The 17,848-nt window shown below is 34.8% G+C and overlaps 2 non-coding genes across 2 annotated transcripts; both read left to right on the top strand.

Annotated features, from left to right (window-relative positions):
* Nucleotides 1–8,940: 8,940 nt before the first annotated feature.
* TRNAG-GCC (transfer RNA glycine (anticodon GCC)) lies at nt 8,941–9,011 on the top strand. Its single transcript has one exon. It is a non-coding gene; the product is annotated as a tRNA-Gly (tRNA).
* Nucleotides 9,012–17,165: 8,154 nt separating this feature from the next.
* Nucleotides 17,166–17,253, top strand: TRNAS-GGA (transfer RNA serine (anticodon GGA)). The gene has a single exon. It is a non-coding gene; the product is annotated as a tRNA-Ser (tRNA).
* The last annotated feature ends 595 nt before the right edge of the window (nt 17,254–17,848 follow it).

Here is a 17,848-nt window from a genome sequence, read left to right as displayed (position 1 = left end):
GGTAATATAATATCTAGCCTTAAACATAAATCTGTATTGATCATAAATCTCAACGATCGAGAATTGTAAATTGACATAGTAAGGAATTTTAGAATGTCTTATACCAAAATTTACTATTCCTCTCAAAATTACAAATCAAATAAGTCGTATTTTACTAAGACCAATAAATAGAGACGAGGTTATAATTAAAACCGATAGTAAAAAACCGAAATAACTAGTGATAGTGGGCATATAGAAACTAAATAAAATATGTTCGTTCTTTTTATACATATGTTTATAAAGCACTTCCCTAAATTTCCATTTTTGAGAGAAAAAAGAAGATAAAAAATCCTACTTGAAAGATACAATTCAAAATTGGCAATTCCTCAATAAATTCAATTATTAGAGACGAAAAAAAAAAGAAATAGAGTAACATAATTTAGAAATAAATTCCTCATCTGTTACATCTACCCATCCTGTGATTTCAAATCAACATACTTCTTAATCAACTCAGGAATTAAGTAAACTGATCTAATGAAAATATTTAGTATTATTCTATAGATATCCAATAGAATTCTGTTTATATTGGAAAAAGAAAAGAAAAATTATGAATATTCAAACAAAGAATAATAACTCTGTTATTTCATTTTATTTCACTTTGAATTAATGTAGAAGAAAATAGAAAAAAAGATCTTCAACAACCACAAAAAATATATTTATTGATTTGGCAATAATTGAATTATTAAAATAGAAAATCTACTTTATGAATTATCTACTTTATTAATTATTAGAAACCCTTTTCTCATATTCCGATTTTAATGGATCTTTAGTTTCTAATCCAAAACTAATAATTTGAAATGTTAAGAACCTTCCTTTTATACTATTACTCTAAAAATTTAATATAAAAAAATTTGTTATATACCCAAACTTTGCAAAATTTTCTATCGGATTTTTGACTACATAGAGACAATCAATGAAAAAAGAAAAAAATCTAGTACTAAAATTTTACACTGATTGTGAAATTTCATTGCTCTGTTAGAAGAAGGATAGCTATACTGATTCGGTATACTCAAAAGACACCGTTGGTACAAAATGGACGATCTAACAAGGATTCTATTTCAGTAAATTTCGCCTTACTGATCTCGTCTTTTATGGACTCGATCCCCCCCTTTTGACTGTACAAGAATATGTGGAGTTCAAGATGTCTGGAAGCACAGGAGAACGTTCTTTTGCTGATATTATTACCAGTATCCGATACTGGATTATTCATAGCATTACTATACCCTCCCTATTCATTGCAGGTTGGTTATTTGTCAGTACAGGTCTAGCTTACGATGTATTTGGAAGTCCCCGCCCAAACGAGTATTTTACAGAGAACCGACAAGGAATTCCATTAATAACTGGCCGTTTTGATCCTTTGGAACAACTTGATGAATTTAGTAGATCTTTTTAGGAGGCTCCAATGACTATAGATAGGACCTATCCAATTTTTACAGTACGATGGCTAGCTGTTCACGGACTAGCGGTACCCACTGTTTCTTTTTTGGGATCAATATCAGCAATGCAGTTCATCCAACGATAAACTTAATTTGAATTATAGAGCTATGACACAATCAAACCCAAATGAACAAAATGTTGAATTGAATCGTACCAGTCTCTACTGGGGGTTATTACTTATTTTTGTACTTGCTGTTTTATTTTCAAATTATTTCTTCAATTAATTAGAATTAATAGAAGAAATAGGAATAGTCAATAATATATATATTAAGAATTCTTTTATCCCATTCGGAAGGATATCATTTCATAATTATCTATGACTGTTTGTTAATGTCTTTAGCATGACTGACTACGTGATTAAATGTGGAGGAAAGTGGGATAAATGGCCGATACTACTGGAAGAATTCCTCTTTGGATAATAGGTACTGTAACTGGTATTACTGTGATCGGTTTAATTGGTATTTTCTTTTATGGTTCATATTCCGGATTGGGCTCATCTCTGTAGTAATCGTATTCTATTTGGGTTTTTGAAATGAAAGTGTAAGAACTGAACAGGGATCCACTCTTTCTTTGACGAATGCAAGTGGATCCCCCTTGAGTTCTTAAGAATTCTAATTTTTTTTCATATAAATGACTACTTCTTCCGATGTTTCAAAAAATTCCATTTCATTCTTTTTTTTTATTTGTTCACTACATATTATTTTACATATTATTTATATACCATAAAAGATTATCTGGCAGAAAGATTCTAAGTTGAAAAAAAGAGAAACTAAGATATAGGATTTTTCAGGAAGGGATTCAAAAATAGTATTTTATTGATATTTTTAGAATATTTCTATTTCAACACAAACAAGAAGGAATAGGAATCGGACTCTAGGAAAGGACAAAGAAAAAAAAAAAGAAAAAACAAAGAATCCCCCTTAGAGTAACTTTTCGATATTTGAATATATATATATATTTTCTATTATACAGATATTATACAGAATATAATTACAAAAATTATCAAAAAAATTGAGTTATTTTTACGAGTTTAATATGTTGATAAATACGCGGAACTAAAAATTCATTTCGAACAATTGAACCTTCTCAAATTGTTTCTTCTTAAGAACTAAAAAGATTTGTGCTAAAATAATAGATGCCAAGAAGAACAAGAGACCTTGAACACGTAATGGATCTTGAAGTACTATTTCCGCATCCCCCTGACCAAATCCACCGACATTAGGATTACTTGTTAATGGCTGATCAAGTTTGATAGATTCACCTTCTGAAACAAGAAGTTCTGGTCCTGGAGGTATAATATCAATCACTTCACGCTCATCTAATGCATCTACTATAGTGATTTCGTATCCCCCTTTTTCTTTTCGTATGATTTTTTTGACTATACCTGCTGCTGTAGCATTATAAACATTATTATTACTCTTGCTCCCGTCAAGATAAATCTGGCCCCTTCCCCTGTTCCCGCCTACATATATAGGATATTTTAAGAAATGAATATCTCTTTTACTAGCGGGATCCGGGGAAAGAATAGGAAACGTGATTTCATTATATTTCTGACCAGGAACAGGGCCTACTACAAGAATATTTTTTTTTGTAGGGCGATAGTTTTGAAAAGACAGATTGTCTATCTTCTCTTTAATCTCAGGCGAAATACGATCGGGGGGTGCCAATTCAAAACCTTCCGGTAAAATAAGAACAGCCCCCACATTCAAAGTTCCCTTTTTACCATTAGCTAGAACTTGTTTCACTTGCATATCATAAGGAATTCGAACAACTGCTTCAAATACAGTATCAGGAAGTACCGCTTGTGGAACCTCAATATCCACGGGCTTATTAGCTAAATGGCAATTGGCACAGACAATACGACCGGTTGCTTCTCGGGGATTTTCATAACCCTGCTGTGCAAAAATTGGATATGCATTTGAAAAGGGTGCTCGAATTATTATATATATCATGACCGATATAGAAATGGATCGGGTAATCCCTTCCTTTATACAAGAAAAAGCATTTCTAGTTTGCATGGTCTAATCATTGATCCTGAAAATTTCTACAATAAGATTAGGTAGGTCACTCGCATAGTTCCCTATCCAAGGTGGGAACCCCTTTTTTATTTAACTTTTTTTTAAAGAGGGGAAAATGAAAAATTATCTTTTTTAGATAAAAACTTGAAATTCATTGAAGTAAATCGGTTTTTCTGTCAATCATTCATTGAATGATAAATCACTACAAGTGATGGAGATATGCGATTTAAATAACGGAAAATCCAATATTTTAAAATTGTATCTAAAATGACTGGAAAAGTGGACACAAGACCGGATATAATTTGATCATTTTGAGCAAATCCAAAATCTTTATAAACGAAGCCAAAAAGTAGTTCCCACCCATGGGTTGAATGGAATCCTATACATAAATCAGTTAATAAAAGAATAGAAAAAGCTTATATAATTTTTTTTGCTATTTGAAGGAAGAATAAAAAGATTCTTGATATTTTGAAAAAGTTTCTATTTGTAATAAAAAAGAAAAAGTGTAAAATTCAATAATGGAAAAATAAAAAAAAGTAAGTGGACCTAACCCGTTGAATTATATTTATATCTACTATTCTGATATTCAAATTTGATAAAGATTCAATTCGAACAATTTTTTTTCTTTTTAAGACTTTTTTCGTTTAGACTCCCTAAGAATCTCTGAATATTTCCAATGAAATCTTCTTGTTTCTGAACTAAGAAAAAAGGTTATGCCTTTTCTTTACTCAGAAGGGCCTTAATACGAATTTCAAGTTCCACCAAACAAGTTTTTTTAAAATTAAAATGAAACATATTTTTTTCCATAAATTTCTATTATTTCTATAAGATTAGATAGAATCTTATAGAAATAATAGAAAAATACATTAAATTATGTCTTCACATATCAAATAGTTTCTTTTCATATCGATGTGTACGATATTTTTCCAGCAATTCATATATATGAGACAAAAACTTTCATTTACAGTTTTTTCTTTTTATTATAGTATTTATAAAAAAAATGAAATACTAAAGAAAAAACTGTAAATGAAATAGAAATTTAGAAAACCTATGATCCTACAGTAGTTTCCTAGACAAAATAGAAGTCAATTCACAACCAAACTTCAAGAATAAGTTTCTTTGATGAAAGGAGAGAAATATGTCTGAAGATCCGCTAGGTATAAGAAGTGAAACAGGGGATCATTTGTTTCTTGAACAGTTCTGAAAAAAAAATTTCTATCGGATTTTGGAGTCATAGCAGATTTTATGATTGATGACTTGGAAGATTTTTAAGAATAGATAAGGAATAACCACATCGAGTTCATAGATTTGCCCTAGATATCAATAGACCCATAAATGATTTTTTATTCGAAACCGATTAGAAAACAAGGGAAAGTATACTTATATATTCTATATATATATAGAGAGAGAAATGAATAGAGATAAATGATCAAGGTCCGTCCCATCTCTGAAAATGCTCTATGAGGTGTTGGGAAATGGTTGAAGTAGTTGAATAGGAGGATCGCTATGACTATAGCTCTTGGTAAATTTACCAAAGATGAAAATGATTTATTTGATATTATGGATGACTGGTTGCGGAGGGACCGTTTCGTTTTTGTGGGTTGGTCCGGTCTATTACTCTTTCCTTGCGCCTATTTCGCCTTGGGGGGTTGGTTTACAGGTACGACCTTTGTAACTTCATGGTATACTCACGGCTTGGCAAGTTCTTATTTAGAAGGCTGCAACTTCTTAACCGCTGCAGTTTCCACTCCCGCTAATAGTTTAGCACACTCTTTGTTGTTACTGTGGGGTCCTGAAGCACAGGAAGATTTTACCCGTTGGTGTCAGTTAGGCGGTCTGTGGACTTTTGTTGCTCTCCACGGTGCTTTCGGATTAATAGGTTTCATGTTACGTCAATTTGAACTTGCTCGATCTGTTCAATTGCGACCTTATAATGCAATCGCATTCTCAGGTCCAATTGCTGTTTTTGTTTCTGTATTCCTTATTTATCCACTGGGTCAGTCTGGTTGGTTCTTTGCTCCAAGTTTTGGTGTAGCAGCTATATTTCGATTCATCCTCTTTTTCCAAGGATTTCATAATTGGACATTAAACCCATTTCATATGATGGGAGTTGCTGGTGTATTGGGCGCTGCACTACTATGCGCTATTCATGGTGCAACCGTAGAAAATACTTTATTTGAAGATGGTGATGGCGCAAATACATTCCGTGCTTTTAACCCAACCCAAGCTGAAGAAACTTATTCAATGGTTACTGCTAATCGCTTTTGGTCCCAAATCTTTGGGGTTGCTTTTTCCAATAAACGTTGGTTACATTTCTTTATGTTATTTGTACCAGTAACTGGTTTATGGATGAGTGCTCTTGGGGTAGTCGGTTTGGCCCTGAACCTACGTGCTTATGACTTCGTTTCTCAAGAAATCCGCGCAGCGGAAGATCCTGAATTTGAGACTTTCTACACAAAAAATATTCTCTTAAACGAAGGTATTCGTGCGTGGATGGCAGCTCAAGATCAGCCTCATGAAAACCTTATATTCCCTGAGGAGGTTCTACCACGTGGAAACGCTCTTTAATGGAACTTTAGCTTTAACTGGTCGTGACCAGGAAACTACCGGTTTCGCTTGGTGGGCCGGGAATGCCCGACTTATCAATTTATCTGGTAAACTATTAGGGGCCCATGTAGCCCATGCTGGATTAATAGTATTCTGGGCCGGAGCAATGAACCTTTTTGAAGTGGCTCATTTCGTACCCGAGAAGCCCATGTATGAACAAGGTTTAATTTTTCTTCCCCACCTAGCTACTCTAGGTTGGGGAGTAGGTCCTGGGGGGGAAGTTATAGACACTTTTCCATACTTTGTGTCTGGAGTACTTCACTTAATTTCCTCTGCAGTATTGGGCTTTGGCGGTATTTATCATGCACTTCTGGGACCTGAGACTCTTGAAGAATCTTTTCCGTTCTTCGGTTATGTATGGAAAGATAGAAATAAAATGACTACAATTTTGGGTATTCACTTAATCTTGTTAGGTATAGGTACTTTTCTTCTAGTATTCAAGGCTCTTTATTTTGGAGGTATATATGATACATGGGCTCCGGGGGGGGGGGGAGATGTAAGAAAAATAACCAATTTGACCCTTAGTCCAAGTATTCTATTTGGATATTTATTAAAATCGCCTTTTGGGGGCGAAGGGTGGATTGTTAGTGTGGACGATTTGGAAGATATTATTGGAGGGCATGTATGGTTGGGTTCCATTTGTATACTTGGTGGAATCTGGCATATCTTAACCAAACCCTTTGCATGGGCTCGGCGTGCACTTGTATGGTCTGGAGAAGCTTACTTATCTTATAGTTTAGGTGCTTTATCTGTTTTTGGTTTTATTGCTTGTTGCTTTGTCTGGTTTAATAATACCGCTTATCCTAGTGAGTTTTATGGGCCCACTGGTCCAGAAGCTTCTCAAGCTCAAGCATTTACTTTTCTAGTTAGAGACCAACGTCTTGGGGCTAATGTAGGATCTGCTCAAGGACCTACAGGTTTAGGTAAATATCTAATGCGTTCCCCGACTGGAGAAGTTATTTTTGGCGGAGAAACTATGCGTTTTTGGGATTTGCGTGCTCCTTGGTTAGAACCTCTAAGGGGTCCTAATGGTTTAGACTTGAGTAGACTGAAAAAAGATATACAGCCTTGGCAAGAACGTCGTTCTGCGGAATATATGACTCATGCTCCTTTAGGTTCATTAAATTCCGTGGGTGGCGTAGCTACAGAGATTAATGCAGTCAATTATGTTTCTCCTAGAAGTTGGTTAGCTACTTCTCATTTTGTTCTAGGATTCTTTCTATTTGTAGGCCATTTATGGCACGCGGGAAGAGCTCGCGCAGCTGCCACAGGATTTGAAAAAGGAATTGATCGCGATTTTGAACCTGTTCTTTCCATGACTCCTCTTAATTGAGACGTGAGATCCAATGAAGTAGAAATCCCTTTTTTTTACTATAAATATTTGGTTGAGTAGAGCGAGTCGTAAAGAAGAATTTATTTTCCTATTTTCTTAGTTTCTATCGAATCTTTTTTTCGGGATGTTGAGGATATATAGCCCAGTCCGAAAAAAAGATTCGATAGAAACTAAGAAAATAAACAAATCTATTCATCGAGAAAAAGGAGAGAGAGGGATTCGAACCCTCGATAATTCTTTGTTTCAAACTATACCGGTTTTCAAGACCGAGGCTATCAACCACTCAGCCATCTCTCCAAAAGCTAATATATATATTTTTTTATCTTTATTCCACTGAGTAGACCATGAGTATTTGAATTGATACCCTTTTATCGACCCATAGGAAAGATATTCAATGTGAATTTATTGGTTTAGTTTTCTATCGGTATGTATATAGGTACAAAATCCAGCATGCCTTTTTGTGAAGTAAAAAAACTATCCTCGATCAAAGCCTCAAAAGGGTTGATAATAAACAAAATCAATGAATTCATGATAAAACCCTTCTGCGTTTTTCCATTTACAAATTTTTTTTTCAATGAATATTAAGAAAGGCATCCAGGGGTTGAGGGATCAAATGGTAAAGTTCTTTTGTTGGTAAATTGGAGGATTAGAAACATGACTATTGCTTTCCAATTAGCTGTTTTTGCATTAATTGCTATTTCATTTATTTTATTGATTAGTGTACCTGTTGTATTTGCTTCTCCTGAAGGTTGGTCAAATAACAAAAATGTTCTATTTTCCGGTACATCATTATGGATTGGATTAGTGTTTCTAGTGGGTATTCTTAATTCTCTCATTTCTTGAAGTTCTTTTTATTCTAGATTAAAAATGAAATGACCCCTCCCTCAGAATTCTTTCGGATTGTCAGCCATAAAGGGAATAGATCAGTTCCTAAAAAAAAAAAAGAAAACTACAACACATTACATTCTAAGGGGGAGTAAACTTCTTCTATTGGAAAAATCTTATATCTTATACTTATATGGTGGTACATTGTGAAACTAAAAGAAATAAAATAGAAAAAATGAACTATAAAAATTTGAATTTCATTTGAATATTCTATTCATATTAATATGATATGAATAGAATATTCAAATGAAATACTATAAATCTATTTATACGTCGTCTAGTATTTAATAATATAGAATATCTATCTGTATCTCTATATAGATAAATATAATTTTTTATTAATAGGAACTTACTTTTTTAAGAAAAAAGTAAATCAAAATATTCGATAGAATGATAATTTCAATTCAATTATATAGATATATAGAAAAAAACCATATATAATAATAGAAATGTAATAATAGAAATGGGAATTCTTGATAAAAATGAATAGTAATAGAAAATATTTTATTTGGGAGACAATATCTATTATCTAAATTTCTTTTTCATTATCCCTATATCCCTATATAGAATATCAGGCCCATCTCTGTATAAATAGAATCGCATATCAAGTACAATGAAAACGCGGATATAGTCGAATGGTAAAATTTCTCTTTGCCAAGGAGAAGACGCGGGTTCGATTCCCGCTATCCGCCCTATGTATTTAATAGTCATAGTATGAAAAATGCCATAGAATTTACTGCGTATAATGCCCTTCTTCTTGAAACCTTGTTTTTTTATCAAATTCAAAAAGTTGCGGAGACGGGATTTGAACCCGTAACCTCAAGGTTATGAGCCTTGCGAGCTACCAAGTTGCTCTACTCCGCGATAAAGAAAAGAATTGATAACTAATGAACAAAAACAAAGATGGAATGCGTCCCTTTACCATATCTATATAAATAGAATAAACCATTTATACATAACGGTAAAGGGACCCTCCTATGATCGCTAATAATAAAATGAAAAAAATGAAGATAATTGGAAATCCTTACCAACTGGATCTTGTTGCACCCGGCAAGAAACATGCATGAACCATTTCCCGAAGTATGTGTCCAGATAATCCAAAGTCTCGATAATTAGCTCTCGGTCTTCCGGTCGAAAAACAACGTCGATGAAGACGTATAGGTGCACTATTACGCGGTAGTGATTCTAATTTTCCATGAATTTCCCATTTCTCACTTAACGACGGAACTTTGCTTATTTCTTTTTTTGAGGATCGGCGAATCAAATGATATTTCTGTTCCAATTTTTGTCTCTTCTTTTCCCTCTGAATAACACTTTTCCTTGCCATAATGGTTAATTTGCTATTAGCATCAATGATAGAAGTCGGATCCTAGATGTATAAGTGGCTTCTCTTCCCTATAGAAGGAAATGAGATTCTTGCCAGATATATATAATAAAGAATTCAATTAACCGAATTTGCCCGATGTAGAGGCAATTAAGAAGGCTGCATAAGTAAATATATAACCTACGGAAAAGTGGGCTAGTCCAACCAATCTTGCTTGCACAATGGAAAGAGCCACTGGTTTATCTCTCCATCGAATCAAATTAGCCAAAGGTGTACGTTCATGAGCCCATGCCAAAGTTTCAATCAATTCCTGCCAATATCCGCGCCAAGAAATTAAGAACATAAATCCAGTAGCCCAAACAAGATGTCCAAACAAGAACATCCATGCCCAGACTGATAAACTATTCATACCAAAAGGGTTATATCCATTGATAAGTTGTGAAGAGTTCAACCATAGATAATCTCTTAACCATCCCATCAAATAGGTAGAAGATTCATTAAACTGTGAAATATTACCCTGCCATAGTGTAATGTGTTTCCAATGCCAATAAAAAGTAACCCATCCAATGGTATTTAACATCCAGAAAACTGCCAAATAAAATGCGTCCCAAGCGGAAATATCACAAGTTCTGCCTCGTCCCGGGCCATCACAAGGAAAACTATAACCAAAATCTTTTTTATCAGGCATTAACTTAGAACCACGCGCATCCAAAGCACCTTTTACTAAAATCAAAGTAGTTGTATGTAAACCAAGAGCAATAGCATGATGAACCAAGAAGTCTCCAGGCACTATTGTTAAGAATAGAGAATTACTATTCTCATTTACAGCGTTTAACCAACCAGGCAACCATATGCTTCGTCCCGCATTGAACGCCGGACTGTTCGTTGAAGATAAAAGTATATCGAACCCATAGGAAGTTTTACCATGAGCAGATTGTATCCATTGGGCAAATATAGGTTCAATCAAAATTTGTTTCTCCGGAGTACCAAAAGAAAGCATGACATCGTTATGGACATAAAGTCCCAGAGTATGGAACCCCAGAAAGAGGCTAGCCCAACTTAAGTGGGATATGATAGCTTCTTTATGGTCTAACATTCTTGCCAAGACATTATCTTGATTCTGCTCTGGATTATAATCTCTAATAAAAAAGATAGCTCCATGAGCAAAAGCCCCTGTCATAATGAAGCCTGCTATATATTGATGATGAGTATATAAGGCAGCTTGAGTAGTAAAGTCTTGCGCTATAAACGCATAAGCAGGTAAAGAGTACATGTGTTGTGCTACCAAGGAAGTAATAACCCCTAAAGAGGCTAGAGCAAGACCTAATTGAAAATGAATTGAATTATTGATTGTATCATAAAGACCCTTATGCCCACGCCCCAATCTACCCCCCGGAGGAGTATGTGCTTCTAAAAGATCTTTAATACTGTGACCAATCCCGAAATTAGTTCTATACATATGGCCAGCAACTAGAAAAATAAACGCAATAGCCAAATGATGGTGTGCAATATCAGTTAACCATAAACTTTGAGTTTGCGGATGAAATCCTCCGAGAAGTGTTAGAATAGCAGTTCCTGCTCCTTGAGGGGTACCAAATATATGATTATTGGAATCTGGGTTTTGAGCATAAAGATTCCACTGACCTGTAAAAAATGGACCTAATCCCTCGGGGTGCGGCAAGATATCTAATAAATTGTTCCATCGAACGGATTCCCCCCTGGACCCCGGAATAGCAACATGAACTAAATGCCCTGTCCAAGCCAAGGAACTTACTCCGAATAGTCCTGACAAATGATGATTGAGGCGGGATTCGGCATTTTTAAACCACGAAACACTCGGTTTCCATTTTGGTTGTAGGTGTAACCAACCTGCTATTAAAGATATAATAGAAAGTATTAATAGAAAAATAGCTCCAGTATAAAGATCCCCATTAGTACGTAAATCGATTGTATACCACCACTGATAAACACCAGAATAGGCTATATTAACAGGACCTAGAGCACCCCCTCGAGTAAAAGCTTCTACAGCTGGTTGACCAAAATGAGGATCCCAAATTGCATGAGCAATAGGTCTTACATGTAAAGGATCCTGTACCCATGTCTCAAAATTACCTTGCCAAGCTACATGAAAGAGATTCCCGGAAGTCCACAGAAAAATGATTGCTAATTGCCCGAAATGAGAAGCAAAAATATTCTGATAAAGACGTTCCTCAGTAATATCATCATGACTTTCGAAGTCATGTGCGGTAGCAATACCAAACCAAATACGACGAGTAGTGGGGTCTTGAGCTAAGCCTTGACTAAAGCTTGGAAATCTTAATGCCATAATGATTTTCAAATCCTCCTAGCTATTATCCTACTGCAATAATTCTTGCTAAGAAGAATGCCCATGTTGTGGCAATTCCACCTAGAAGGTAATGTGTTACTCCTACAGCACGTCCTTGTACAATGCTCAAGGCTCTGGGCTGAGTAGCAGGAGCAACTTTTAATTTATTATGAGCCCAAACAATGGATTCAATAAGTTCTTGCCAATAACCACGCCCGCTGAATAGAAACATTAAACTAAAAGCCCATACAAAATGTGCACCCAAGAAAAAAAGACCATATGCAGATAATGAAGAACCATAAGACTGAATTACCTGGGATGCCTGCGCCCATAAGAAATCACGAAGCCACCCATTAATGGTAATGGAACTCTGCGCAAAATTTCCTCCTGTGATATGAGTTACTATCCCTTGATCACTTATACTACCCCAAACATCTGACTGCATTTTCCAACTGAAATGGAATATAACTACGGAAATTGAATTGTACATCCAAAATAGTCCTAAGAAGACATGATCCCAAGCGGATACTTGGCATGTCCCCCCTCTTCCAGGTCCATCACAAGGGAAACGAAAACCTAGATTTGCTTTATCCGGTATCAATCGTGAACTACGAGCAAATAGAACACCCTTTAAGAGTATCAATACTGTTACATGAATTGTAAATGCATGAATATGATGGACCAAAAAATCCGCAGTTCCTAAAGGAATAGGTAACAAAGCAACTTTACCGCCCACTGCTACTAAATTTTCACCTCCCCAAGTCAAACTGGTACTTGTTGCTGCACCTGGGGCTGTTGTGCCAGGTGCTAAAGCGTGGGTATTTTGTATCCATTGAGCAAAGATCGGCTGTAATTGTATAGCAGTATCTGAAAACATATCTTGAGGGCGCCCTAATGCGCTCATGGTATCATTATGAATATACAAACCAAAACTGTGAAAACCTAAAAAGATACATACCCAGTTAAGATGTGATATGATTGAATCACGATGTCTAAGGACACGATCTAATAGATCGTTGTATCGAATAGTCGGATCATAATCTCTTACCATAAAAATCGTTGCATGCGCAGCAGCACCGACTATGAGAAATCCACCAATCCACATGTGATGTGTAAACAATGACAGTTGTGTACCATAGTCAGTAGCTAGGTATGGATAAGGAGGCATAGAATACATATGGTGAGCTACAACAATGGTCAAAGAGCCTAACATAGCTAGATTAATAGATAATTGAGCATGCCATGACGTTGTTAGAATCTCATATATACCTTTATGACCCTAGCCTGTAAATGGACCTTTATGTGCCTCTAAAATGTCTTTTATATTGTGACCAATACCCCAGTTGGTCCTATACATGTGACCCGCTATCAAGAAAAGAATTGCAATAGCTAAATGATGGTGTATAATATCGGTCAGCCATAAACCTCCAGTTACTGGATCTAATCCTCCACGAAAAGTAAGAAATTCTCCGTATTTTGACCAATTCAAGGTAAAAAATGGGGTTGCTCCCTCGGAAAAACTCGGATAAAGTTGAGCCAAAAGATCCCGATTTAGGATAAATTCATGAGGAAGTGGTATCTCTTTGGGATCTACTGCAGCATTTAGAAATTGGTTAATCGGTAAAGATACATGTATTTGATGTCCTGCCCAAGAAAGAGACCCCAACCCTAGGAGCCCTGTCAAATGGTGATTCAACATAGATTCTACATCTTGGAACCAAGCCAATTTTGGAGCAGCTTTGTGATAATGAAACCAACCAGCAAAAAGCATTAAGGCTGCAAAGACCAATGCACCAATTGCAGTACAATAGAGTTGTAATTCATTAGTTATTCCAGATGCTCTCCAAATCTGAAAAAAACCAGAGGTTATTTGTATTCCTCGGAACCCCCCCCCCCTACATCACCATTCAATATTTCTTGACCCACTATTGGCCAAACCACCTGAGCACTAGGCCTAATGTGAGTAGGATCACTTAACCATGCCTCATAATTGGAAAAACGAGCACCATGAAAATACATGCCACTCAGCCAAAGAAAGATGATAGAGAGTTGGCCGAAATGCGCACTAAAAACTTTTCGGGAAATCTCCTCTAAATCATTAGTATGGCTATCAAAATCATGAGCGTCAGCATGTAGGTTCCAGATCCAAGTAGTAGTATCTGGTCCCTTAGCTATTGTTCTTGAGAAATGACCAGGTTTTGCCCATTCCTCAAAAGAAGTTTTTATAGGATCCCTATCTACCAAAATTTTAACTTCTGGTTCCGGTGAACGAATAATCATTGAGTCCTCCTCTTTCCAGACAACACATACAAAGAGACCTGCCAACATAAAACAGAATTAGTGAACTTATTAGAGATGTTTCTATTGAGTTTTGTTCTCTCCTATCTCTCATGTATTGGATATCTTAGTAAATTTCATTTCTTTAGTTTTTCACTAGAACAATTATGATCTCGAAGTCAATTCGGGGCAAGTGTTCGAATCTATTATGACATAAGAGTGAGGCGCTCAACGGACCTATTTTAATCTTCTAAGACCTTTTTGGGAACTCTGAATGGAAGTTCAATAATTTTTCGTGCAGCCTAATCAAATGTATTCAGATTTTATTCTAATTCTATTCCTTAGATTTTATTTTTTTTTTTAGATAAAGTATAAGTATGTACTCTATTTCAAATTGAGCAGGCATTAGCATTCATTATTAGGCAATATACCTATATTTTATTTCTTTTTTTGAAGGTCTCTTTTCTTAATTTGATTGAATATTAGTTTAAATAACAGAAAAAGGAGAAAATTAGAAGGGATATATTTAAATTATGTGATTGGTCGTTCCTATAGAAATGATTTTTGAATTTGATAGGGACAAGAAACAAGAATTTATAACAATATATATTTATCTATCTATATCTTTATATAGATAGATAAATATATAAGAAAAAAAAGAAACAGAGTGTTCTTATTCAAAACGCCCTGTGATCTTCAACCAATTCTGTGCTGCAATATAATTACCGGGGGTGAGAGCTATAGCTTGTTTCCAATATTCAGCGGCTTGATTAAACCAAGACTCCGCAACTTCTGAGTCTCCCTGCCGAATGGCCTGTTCTCCTCGGTCGAAATAGGTGAGTCAATTCCTTTCCTTAGAACCGTACTTGAGAATTTCCTGACTCATACGGCTCAGTAGTCAATTCTTTTTTTGTTCTATTATCTTGAAGTTAACTAAAAGAAAAAAAGAAATTATTAATATGAGTTTCAAACTTTCATTTTTACTAATAAATAAAGAATTTCATCTTTTTTTTTAGTTTTATCTTTTCTCCTACCTTCAGAAAAGGGAATAAAGCATTGGCATTAACGCCCTAATTCTAATTTTCTGAAAGGTAACTATCTCGATTTTATATATCATATACAAAAATATATGATAGATTCATTTCTATAGAATCTTGGTAAAAGTTTTTTCTTTCTTATCTTATAAGTTCTTATAAGTAAAGAGAAAATACTTTCTATCTTTGGGATTTGATACTACACCGCTGCTCAAAATACCAGGGGATCCTTTTTATTACATAAGTGGATTCCTGACTTCTTTATTTATCATGAGATAAGGAAGCAGTTTTTATTATATCGATTGAAAACCGTGTTAATTGATCCTTACGATGCTTCCTTTATCAATTAGATCTTTTATCCATAGAAAAAAAGGGTATCTAGACATATCGATTTCTTCATATTTTTACTTCTATGAAGTTTCTTTGCTACAGCTGATAAAAATCGTTGTTTTGAACGATATATATATGTAGAAAGCCTTTCTTATTTATAATTATTTATATTTCTATATTTCTTATATTAAAATTTGTGGATTTGCTTGTTCTTTTCTTTTTTCTTTCTATAGTGGAGATAGTCGCACGTAATGACAGATCACGGCCATATTATTAAAAGCTTGGGGTAAAAATGGGTTTCGTTCGAGCGCCCGAAAATAATATTCCAAAGCTTTAGTATGTTCTCCGTTACTTGTGTGAATAAGGCCTATGTTATAAAGTATATAACTTCGATCATAGGGATCAATTTCCAGTCGCATAGCCTCATAATAATTCTGTAAAGCTTCTGCATAATTTCCTTCAGATTGAGCTGACATCCGTTACGGTCGTCATTCGGTTCAAAGAATCTCCGCTCCAGAACTGTACGTGAGATTTTCATCTCATACGGCTCCCCCCTTATGTGTGTAATGAGAAAAATCCATCAAATCAAAAAATATTCCAGTATTCTCATTCTCAACTGAACAGAGCTAGTGTTTTTACAATAAATCTCTAGCCAACCTTCCTGTCAAAAATTATTTCTTAACATTAAGTATGTAGGTACTTGATAAAAAAAAATAAGAACTTCAACAATTTCTTTGTCCTCTACGCTGCTTAATTTCCTGGAATTAGTCACCTCAATAATCTTCGATGGTTCTATGGGTATCCAAAATATGAACGAGATGGATATTTATTGTCCCAACCATTCCTGTTAGTCCCAATCTCGATAAGCCATGGATATAGATAGATACAAAGTTTTCGTGTCCTTGATTCCCAAGCGTAGTGCTTCTTTCCCAATGTTGCCTATCAGTACTAGTAATTTGGGGTTGACCTAACCCCATAAGTATAGGTATAACCTTTCGCTTAATACTAGAAACCTAAAATTCAAGCATATAAGGCTTCATTAATCGAGGATACACGACAGAAGGAATTAATCCTTTTATTTACAAATTTCACCTTCAACACGCGTGGGGTTTTTCCATTCCATTTTTTTTTGACCGAAATCGGTCAAAAAAAATGGAATCAAATCACACCATCTCTGTAATAAGTGAATGCCCTTTTTTCTCCTGAAGTTGTCGGAATTATTCGTAATAAGATATTGGCTACAATTGAAAAGGTCTTATCTATAAAATTTTCATTTATCCGAGATCTAGGCATAGGTAGAAATCCATTCTATAATTTAATTAATCATGGTGTGAGAAATCAATCCCACAAATAAAGGAATTGTATAATTATAATACAGTGCGAAATAACGTAAAAATGAACTCATCAATCAAATTTGTTTATCCTAAGACCTTGTAGGAGGTTTTTTTTTAATTTTACTTTGTATTTTTATAGTTTGAATAGGTTTTATGCATTTATGAAAAATAGGATTGATTCACTATTCAACATTCAACCGGTTTCTGGGCATCATTATATAGGAGAGATGGCCGAGTGGTTCAAGGCGTAGCATTGGAACTGCTATGTAGGCTTTTTGTTTACCGGGGGTTCGAATCCCTCTCTTTCCGAATCTTTACCAAATTCATCAATATTACTCATCCCAATGCATACCATTATTTCATATTTCAAATTTGTTTGTTGATATGGACAACTTTATATTCCTCATTTTTCGGTAATACAAAAAATAGTGGATAACGGGTGGGCAAGGAATAAAAATTTTCGCATATCCATGTCTATGATATATGAATAGCAGAAAATCCTTGTAAAAAAAACTCTTGTTATTTTAGTTAAGTTTAAGTTTGACGAGAATAATATTCTACAACCAGTAATTCATTTATTTTCAAACCAACCCATTTATTATCTATTATTTGATTAATTAAACCTTTATATTGGAAAGGGTGAACAGTCAAATGATATGGCAATTTCTCATGGGGGGCTGAATCAAAATAATTTTGAATAAGAGTTTTAGATTTTTGTTCATCCTTTGCTGTAATAATATCTTGAGGTTTACAACGATAACTTGGTATATCCACTATACGACCATTAACTAAAACATGTCTATGGTTTATAAATTGGCGGGCTTGAGGAATAGTCGCAGCCATACCCAATCGAAAAAGTATGTTATCCAAGCGCATTTCAAGTAGTTGTAATAAAACCTGACCA

This window comes from Vigna unguiculata, chromosome 11 (assembly GCF_037176805.1).
Source record: "Vigna unguiculata cultivar grain cowpea cultivar isolate G323 ecotype 2 chromosome 11, ASM3717680v1, whole genome shotgun sequence".
Classification (NCBI taxonomy): domain Eukaryota; kingdom Viridiplantae; phylum Streptophyta; class Magnoliopsida; order Fabales; family Fabaceae; genus Vigna; species Vigna unguiculata.
Note: the sequence above shows the minus strand (reverse complement) of the source record. Positions and strands in the feature narration are given on the sequence as shown.